Genomic DNA, 10,195 nt, shown 5'->3' with positions numbered 1-10,195 from the left:
CGTCATTCCTCCTTTCTTGGGCACCACCTGGACCGGACTCACCCATGGGCTATCGGAGATGGAGTAGATGATTCCTGCATCCAAAAGCTTTACCACCTCCTTCTTGACGACTTCTTGCATGTTCGGGTTTAATCTTCTCTGATGTTGCACCACCGGCCTGGCTCCTTCTTCTAAGTTTATTTTGTGAGAGCAGTAGGATGGACTTATTCCCTTTATGTCGGAGATGCTCCATGCGATGGCTTTTTTTCTTTTCTTCAGTACCCGTACAAGCTCCTCCTTTTCTGTCTTGGAGAGATCTGAGGCTATAATTACTGGCTTCTGATTTCCTTCTTCCAGAAAGGCGTATTCTAGATGGTTAGGCAGTGTTTTGAGCTCCAATTTAGTGTGCATAGTGGTGGACTCGCCGAGTGCAGGTATGGTAATCGGCGAGTTCATGGCGGCATTCGCGACTGCTGACCTTTCTTCAGGTGTACTCGGCGAGTAGATCGGGTCTACTCGGCGAGTAGGGCTTTCAGCTTGGTTTTTGAGTTCTTCATATTCTGCTTCCTCCAACAGTCTTTCAATCTCTAATAAGTCTTTTTCTGGATCAAACACTTCTTCCAAAGCTGCAAACTTGCTGGAATCTTCAGGTATGTCTTCTTCCAATAACTCGTCAAGCATGTCGATTGAGAACGCCGTGTCATCACTACTCCTTGAGTACTTCATGGCTTGGTCTACCCCGAATGTTACTGAGTCATCCCCAACTCGCAATGTGAGCTTTGAGTCTCTCATGTCTACAATGGCGCTAGCGGTGTTGAGGAAGGGTCTTCCAAGGATGATTGGTACTTGCGGATCCGCCTCCATGTCGAGAATGATGAAGTCAGCCGGGAAGACAAACTTGTCTACTTTCACTAACAGATCTTCACATATGCCTCTTGGGAAAGTAACCGTCTTGTTTGCTAAATGAATTGCCATCCGAATTGGCCTTGGCTCTGGGAGGTCCAGCTTTTTGAAGAACGAGTATGGCATAAGGTTTACACTCGCTCCCGAATCAGCTAAAGCATGAATTGCTGCCAAGTTGCCAAATTGGCAAGGTAGAGTTAAGCTCCCCGGATCACCCTTCTTCTTTGGTAGTTTGTTTATCATGGCGGCGGAGCAATTCTCATTCAATACTACTTTCTGCACCTCTTCCATCTTTCTTCTATTAGTGAGGAGTTCCTTAAGGAACTTTGCGTACTTGGGCATTTGCATGACGGCTTCGATGAAAGGAATGTTTATTTGAAGAGTTTTAATATGATCGAGGAACTTCTGATACTCCTCTTCCTGCTTCTCCTTCTTGGCTCGGGCTGGGTACGACATTAGGGGCTGATATGGTTTCAAGGGCGGCTGATTATACGTTTTTTCAGATGTACTCGCCGAGTCCATCGGTCCTACTCGGCGAGTAGGACTCTCAGATTGTGCATGTTGGTTTTCATCTCGTGCTTCCGTTCCTTCCTTCTGTGAGTCCTTATTCGCTTCAGTACGAATGGGGGCCAGGGGAGTAATAACCTTCCCACTTCTTGTGGTAATAATGTTCACTTGCGCGCCTCGTGGGTTGTTCTCGGTTTTGCTAGGAAGCTCACCCGGTGACCTTTGGTTTAGTTGTTGAGCGAGTTGCCTAAGCTGAGTTTCTATATTATGGATGGATGCTTGCTGATTCCTGAGCATTGTTCTTGTTTCTTGGATAGCAGCATCATGGTCACTGTGTCTTTTCTCGGAAGCAGCCACAAATTTAGTTAGCATCTCTTCCAAGCTTGGCTTCTTCTCTTGCACCGGCTCCTCTTTTTGGTAGAATCCTCTCCCTTTTTGCCTATACTTCTCCTCCTTGGCCTTCTTGTACTCTTCATAAGGCAGCCACTCCTTCTTCTGTTTTCGCCAATCTTCATCATATCGGTCACCGCTCGAATAGCATGCTTGTGCCTTTTTGTTGCCGTGCTCATCCAAATCACAATCTCTAGTGAGGTGAGGTCCATTGCAATTCTCGCAACCCACCCGTATGGCATGGATCGTTTGATCCATTTTATCCATTCTTCTATCCATGGTTTTTAACATGGCCATGACCGCGGATAAATCTTCAGTAGCAGCATATGCGGTTCCCCTCGTGACATCATTCCTTGGGTTGTGGTATTCTCTAGAGTGTTTAGAGAATTCTTCAATTAATTCTTTGATCACCGGGGGTGGCTTCTTCGTAAGTGGGCCTTGTGAGTCTAGCAGCTGCCGGGTCGTAACATTGACTCCATCATAAAAGATGGACACTTCTTGTTGGCTATTTAGATCATGGTGTGGGCAATTTCGTAGCAGACTTTTGTACCTCTCCCATGCTTCATATAACGACTCTCCAGCTTGTTGTTCAAAATTTGCAATGGCCTTCTTGAGCTTGGCTATCTTTGATGGTGGGCAAAAGTGATCTATAAATTCTTCCTTCATTCTGGCCCAAGTAGTGACTGACCCGGGAGGAAGTGATTTGAGCCAGTCTTTAGCAGCACCCTTGAAGGTTACCGGAAGCATCCGAAGCAGCTGAGTTTCGCGGGTGACATTTGGAATGTTGAAGTAATCAGCAACATCATTTACTTCATCCAAATGTTTGTAGGCATCTTCATGATCTTTCCCGTAGAACGGTATCTCCTTGAGTGAAGCTAGGATATGACCTTTTAGCTCAAAGGTGGCAGTGGCAGGAATTGCGGGTTGCACAAGTCCCGGGCCATGGTCGTCGCGCATCCTCTTCTTCCATTCTCCCATGGGAATTTCATCAATGTTAGCCATAGTGAATGCTAACTCTTCCTCCGCTTCGGTGTCTTGCTCGTAAGTTGCCTCGTCTTCTTCCTCGGTTTCGTATCTAATCTCTTCTTGAATTGGCTCTTCAAGTATTAAGGAAGCGCTTGAAGCTCCTGATTTGCTGCTCTTCTTTTTCCCGAAAACAGTCTTCAAGTTGGACAATGGTGATTTCTTTGGTGTGCTTGAACTCTCCACGTCCTTCCCTTTGTTTCTTTTCAATTCGGATTCGGGGTCTTCAAACGGGGGTACCAGTGGTGTGTTTGCTCCTCTGGTCATGAAAGTCCTGAAATTAATCAAATAAAAGCGTAAAAAGAACAAAAAAAGATTGCAAACAACTAAAAGAAAAAAAAATCCTAAATAAGCTGATACTCGCCGAGTAGGCGCGAGTGCACTCGGCGAGTAGCAGTGATTTTTCAAAAAAAATTCTAAGTTTTAAACCTAACTAAAACAGATACTAAAACCTAATTACTATTTACTAAACTGCAATAAATGAACTTTATGCAAGTAAACTCACACAAAGGATCGAAAAAATTAGGAATTAGCTTAATTATTTAGAACCGTTCCCCGGCAACGGCGCCAAAAACTTGATGTGTGTAAATTAAACTAGTTTTATCCCTACTTTTTATTAATAATTTGAGCACACAAAGGCAGTGAACCTGTCTTTAACTGGTATAGATTGATAAGTAAGGTATCGAACTCAGGGAACGGAAATTAAACTAATAGCTAATTTTAACTAAAACAAATAATAAAAGTAAATGGTTTTTCTCTAGTTTTGCAAGACTAGAAACTTAAACAAACTAAATTTAACTAATTAACTAAAGCAACAACTATTCACCAAATTTGATAAAGATGTTTCTATTTAGGTTCAACCAATTCACTCCTATGGTTATTTAAGTTAAGATAGATTAATTGCTATTGGTTACCAATGATAATAGTTAGGTTCATGTTCATTACTCCTAACCCTTAGACAATTAACTAATTTAAGCGTTGATCAAGTGTTTAAACTAATTAATTCCCTAGATTAATTATTTGGGTTAAATAAGATTTGTAATGGTCAATTAAGTTATTAATTCAATTAACCTCTTGTTGATGGTTTCTCAACAAGCTCACACATTAATCTTCCTATTTTCTTATTAATCTTAGTTTCATAATCATTACTTCCAAGCATACGTTTTAGCATTCACATAGACATATGAGGTTAACAATTAAGTGATGTTCATGCAACCTAATTGCCTTCCAATTAACAGAAAATAGTAGTGATTAACACATAAGGTTCTTTAACAAACTTAATTTAACAAATCACCAATAGACAATTAACCAAAATTCAATAATTAAACCATAGGAGTTCTTTGGTATTCCCCAAACAGAAACAAAAACGAGTTTAGCTCATAGTTGCAGTAGAAACAAGTAAAGAAACAAAGTTTATGAAAGCAAACATGTTTAATTCCTAAGTCTAAGTGGTAGAATTAACCTAATTGCTTGAATTCTTCCAACTCTTGAAGCTTAGGGTTCTTCAACGCCTTCTGAACCTTTTAGTCGCAGCTAATCCTCCAAAATTCGCCAGGGGTTCTGTTCCATGTGATAAGGATTCGTCTTATAAAGATATCTCAAAACAGAGGATACTCGGCGAGTAGCAGAATCAACTCGCCGAGTAGGTCAATACTTATCCGTCTTCAAATTAGCAGTCGTACATATCTTCTAGCATCTCATCGTGTACTCGCCGAGTAAGGCCGATGTACTCGCCGAGTAAGTCATTCTTGGCACCCTTTAATCTTCTCTTGCTTCCCTTTTCTCCTTTTTGCCTCCAAGCATATCTTTTGGGCTGAAAACACAATTCAAAGCATTTTAAGTACCTTTTGTCCAAATTATTCTCATAACTAACCAAAAATAACTAAGAATATATGTTAAATGATTAACTAATTATGCACATATCAATCACCATAGCGATAGGGATGCTAGGGAAGTGGCCGGAGGTGAACTAGAGTGTTAGTGGTAATCAGTGGTTGCCGGTTCTTTGACCAAGAAACATGGGGAGGGTGAGTTAGGGATTGATGGGACCGATTTTTTTTTTATATATAAACAACAAAACAATTTATTTTAAATCAAACAATTCATAAGAAAAATAAGATAAATGTAAAATGATATTTTTATATCTATTAGGTTGAAGGGAGTGGTAACACATTTAACACATTGCCATGTTACTTTTTTAAGTGCCCTATCATTTTTTTTTTTGTTTTAACACCTAATTCTTAGCATTTCATAGGGAATTGTAACACTCATAGCATTTATTTTTTTATTTTCTTTTTCAAATTTAATTAAATTATATTTTTTAATGCACAGACATTTAATATTACAAAAATTCTATTTTTTTTTAAATACAAGCACTTAATATTTAAATAAAAAAGATTACTATAATTTAAAACATAATCTAAATAAAAAGGTTTATGTTTTTGGATAAAAAATACCAAGTTTTTTAAACTTTGGGACAAAAAATACCAAGTTGTAGAAATTTGGGGACTAAATATGTAAATTCTTTACCTTCTTCCCCAACGCAATGCAAAACGCAAGTTTTAGCAACAAAAATCAAAGCTTCAACACCTCCCATCTGCCAAAAACGGAGGAATGGGTATGCAATCCGGTCAAATACCCTTCATCCAATCACAAATCAAACAAATACTCTCTCATATGTCGTTAAGCTGGCAGCAAATGATCCATGGCGAGCCCCCTGGCAGCGAGTGCTAGGGGGCGGTGTTCCAAATGAGTTAGCGACCATGGAGAGTTTGTTTGGCACTTCGACTCCTTTCAGCCTTAGGGATGAAACACACAACAAAATAAAATTTAATGTACCTTCCGAATTCATGTTATTTTCTAAAAAAAAAAAAAAAAAAACTAAATAGGATATTGACCTTAGGCTCGGAGGATCAAAATTGACCTACATGTAAAATTTATAAATGAAAGGTACTCAAAGAATTTCAAAGTTAAATCCGTTTGATATATAGACAAGAGTCACGCTTACTCACAAATCGTCGTAATGGTCATATCATGGGGATAACACAAACACTATTACACTTACATAGGGGTATACAAAACAATTAGAGAGTACGTATAGAATTTTCCCTATACGAACTGACAAACACATTAAAATATTAAATCCATAGGCATTTGGCCTTGTAAAATTTTTATTTCAGAAATATTACATGCCTATAATAAACCTTAACGTTACTGTTCATTATAATTTACAATGACACTTGTGTAAACCAACCACTGAAAACAATCAAAATATTACTGAAAAGTCAAAATATTATCGATATTCACTGCTTTCAATTGAAAATATAAGAAGTCTTAAATACGATAGAGATTATTGTATTATTTATAAATAAAATAATATAAAAATAATCAATGTCATCACATTATCATATGCGATCTTCATATATATCGCTGTAATAATTTAAAAATAAAAAATCTTGCACTTGTAAAGAGGAAATGGACAAGACAAAAAAGAAATAGAATCCTTTCCATATAACATCCTCGAAACTATTGAGTTGGCATTAGACTCGATGAATTGATACCGCAACCATTAAGCGACAAAATACTAAGCTCAACAAGTTATCTAATTATATTATTTGATTTTTATGTTAAGTATACAAGTTTGTTACGGGTGCTTTTAAGATGTGTTTTTGTTGTTTAACATCATAAAAAAATAGTAAAATTGATGCTTGGATGCTTGATCGATTTTAATATTTATAAAAGAGCTGAAATACTTGAAAATATATTCTTGTAGGATAAAAGAAAGAATTCTTGTAAAATCGTGGTAAAGGTCTCGTAAATCATGTCGCGATAAAAATTACATAAATTATATTTTCTAATTAATTTTGTTATAGTATGAAATTAATTACACAGTTTCTACATCACAAAATAATTAGAAACAGAGCTAGTGTATATAAATATTAAAACATTAGTTATGACATTAATACATAGTTACTACATAACGAGTAGTATGACCCTGTGTATTGCTTCGTATTAATTATTTTTATATTTCCAATTTAATAAATTAATACAAAAAGGTCGGTATATAATACTGTTTGCATAATTTTGATATTAAGATAAAGACATTCAAAATAATTAAAACAAAGACAAAGACATGACTTAGTTATTAAGACAAATAATACTTATATATATATATATATATATATATATATATATATATATATATATATATATATATATATATATATATATATATATATATATACACACACACACACACACACAAACTTCCGCTTTCCCTCTAGAAAATTCTGATTATAACTACAGGTTATGATTGTACACTCAGAGGGCTTAGGAATATATGACTGTTATGTACCTAATATTAGGTATAGAACCATCAAAAACTAAATAGTTTTAATTAAATGCAATCAAATCTCTCTACCATTTTTCTTGTATCTTCTATTAGACTAGATGACATGATTTGTACATATTTTTTTGGAGTTTTAAATATTTAATTTTGCACCACAAACCATATATAAAAATATATTATCAACTACATATAAGTCTTCATATTCAAATTTAATATAGAAAAAGATTGAAATTGATTATTAAAAACTCAATAAACTTCTTCTCACAACACATTAAAAAGAACCATGTAGGTGTACATATGGTAGGTATCAAAGAAAATTATGAAACCTACTAGAGGTCTAATATAAACAACACATTCGAAATAATAGATGTTGGGGATAAATAACTAAATTTGAAATAATATGAGCTCAAAAGTAACATGAAAAAGCTAACAATTGACGGTTTTATACCTAATATTACATACATAACAACGATATATTCGCTTTTCATATATATATATATATATATATATATATATATATATATATATATATATATATATATATATATATATATATATATATATATATGCTTAAGTTATTTTCTTTTTACTAACTTTTGTGTGATATAATACATAGATCTGGACTACTGGATGAATAAAATCAACAATCATGATCTGAGGGTCTATGCTATTATCATAGGGTAGCGTGTATCATATAATCACACAAATTTCAGCAAAAGAGTATTTTGATTAATTAACCTATTTTAAAAAAGGAAATTTTTGGATTTGAAGGGATCATTAATTCTTTTATTTTTTAAAAATCTAAATTTTTTAAATTAATTCTAATTCAATTTTAATATTATTTTTAATAATAACCGATTTTATTCTGTCATAATGACAAAAAGTCAACAATAAACTAGTAAATATATTTGCGTTTTTTTTCTTGCAGAATATTGTTTCATTCATGATACTTTTTATATTAAACACGCGTAAAGAATTATATAACATATTATCGAGAATAACGTTTTCTAAAGAATACGGATTACATTTATTCTTAAAGATTAAAACTAAAAATGATTAACAAAGGAAAAAAAAACATCAAAATCTAACAAAAACACTAGTCCATTCCAAAAAAATATTATTGTTAAGAAACAGTTTATATATTTTAGCATAATAGATTTTGCAAGAATACACTCTAGTTATCCATGTTTTTTCTCTTTTTCCACATCAATGACAGCCTCTTCAAAACCTAAATCCACAAAATAAAAAAAATAAAAAAAAAAAAAAAAACATAATCAACTTTCAAATATTAAAAAATTCGGGGCATTCTAAAAGAATAACAACTATAAATTCTGATAGAATGTAGGAGACATCAAACAATTGTAATTTATTCTAACAACATGCATTATTAGTTATTCTACTAGAATATACTATCGATATTCTAATAACATGCATTACTCGTAATTCTGCTAGAATGCATTACATGTTAAACAAATATACTTGTTTTTAATAAAACATTCTTAAATACTTTTTGATAGAATGCATTTATATAAATAAATTCTGACATAATACACAGAAGTTTTAACTTATATTCTAATAGAATTTACAACATTTTTTTTTATAAAATAAAGACACCATAATAACATAACTACACATATTAACATCAATTCTAAAAAAATATTTCATTTCTATTTGTTCCTTAAACTTCAATTCCTTAAGAAGTCTAACAAAGTATTATTTACTTTACTTCTAACAGAATATTTCAACACAAGTATAAACATGTTACCTTAACGTATTCTGATAGAATCTTCCCAATAAGTCCAACATATCAAACTTGTCTCTTTTACACAAAAACATTCTCTTCTTGACATTATATCAAACACTTGGAAGGCATGTTTTATTATCAAACTATATCACACTATTAATTTAATTTGGCAACTATAGCTTGGTCTTTAGATGCTAGAGAGGGAATGTCTTAAAGAATAGTGGCTTTCTGTAACCTAAGGAAATTAAAGGGTTAACATAAGAAAATACCAATTTGCTTAAAAAAAACTAGGCTCTTTTAGTTGAGTGACAAGTTCTTTGCCATTTCTCAGAGCACGAAAGAAAAGAGAGAAGCTTACTATCCATTCTATAACCTCCAACACTAAGATGTGTTTCTCTATTAAATTCTCAATTTCTGTGGTGGATATAAACACAAATAGTAACATCAACCAAACAAGACTGATGAAGAAATCATGTCGCTTCTCCTATATCGATTCTCTCCTACTCCACATTTCTTCAGATAAGGAACTAAAAAACTCGAATGCGACAGTATGACAAATAGCAAGTTCAACAAATCTAAGATAATTCGTTGACTTCCAGGTGATTCCAAACCCAACGAGTTCATATAACTTCAAAACTAATCAAAAATTATTTTTTGGAGGAAAATTTGATTTAGGGTTACCTGTGATTAACAAAAACAAGAATGGAGTAACAAGAATATGAAAATCTCATAGACGGGGAGTGTTGGCGAATGAGAGCGCATGAGGTAGGTGTCACCGGCGAAAGGGGGGGGGGGGGGGGGAAGCACCGATCATATGACGATTGTGTTGATTTTCTGGGCGCTCAGACAATGATGAGAGCAATTGGTCGATCGATGATAGGTTTATAGAGAGGATTCCCGATGAATTTTGGTAGAGGCTGCGATGGTAATGAATTGAGGAATGAAATAAATTAAGGTATTGATTAATGAGTTGAAAACGAGATCAACGAAGAGAGGAAATGAGCAGCGGTGAAGGTGATGGTGTTGAAGCCGATAATGAATGTGTTCTACCACACACGACTAGAACAAATATATTACTTTATTTCCTTAATTGCAAGATTTCAATTAAATGATTTCCTTAATTAAAAGTACAAAAGATCTAAACTACCCTTAAATGATTTATTTAATTATTTATTATTTCTTGAATTCTTATTGGTGCATTTAGGCACACAGTAGTTGGTAGAAACATTTGAACCTCTCTCTCTCTCTCTCTCTCTATATATATATATATATATATATATATATATATATATATATATATA

General features: G+C 34.0%; 1 non-coding gene across 1 annotated transcript; it reads left to right on the top strand.

Annotated features, from left to right (window-relative positions):
- The first annotated feature begins 2,290 nt into the window (after nt 1–2,290).
- Nucleotides 2,291–2,397, top strand: LOC145019044 (small nucleolar RNA R71). The gene has a single exon (XR_013667364.1). It is a non-coding gene; the product is annotated as a small nucleolar RNA R71 (small nucleolar RNA).
- The last annotated feature ends 7,798 nt before the right edge of the window (nt 2,398–10,195 follow it).

Source organism: Lactuca saligna, chromosome 9 (assembly GCF_052625555.1).
Source record: "Lactuca saligna cultivar CGN05327 chromosome 9, ASM5262555v1, whole genome shotgun sequence".
NCBI lineage: Eukaryota > Viridiplantae > Streptophyta > Magnoliopsida > Asterales > Asteraceae > Lactuca > Lactuca saligna.
The sequence above is the reverse complement of the archived record's forward strand: the minus strand, read 5'-3'. Positions and strand labels throughout refer to the sequence as shown.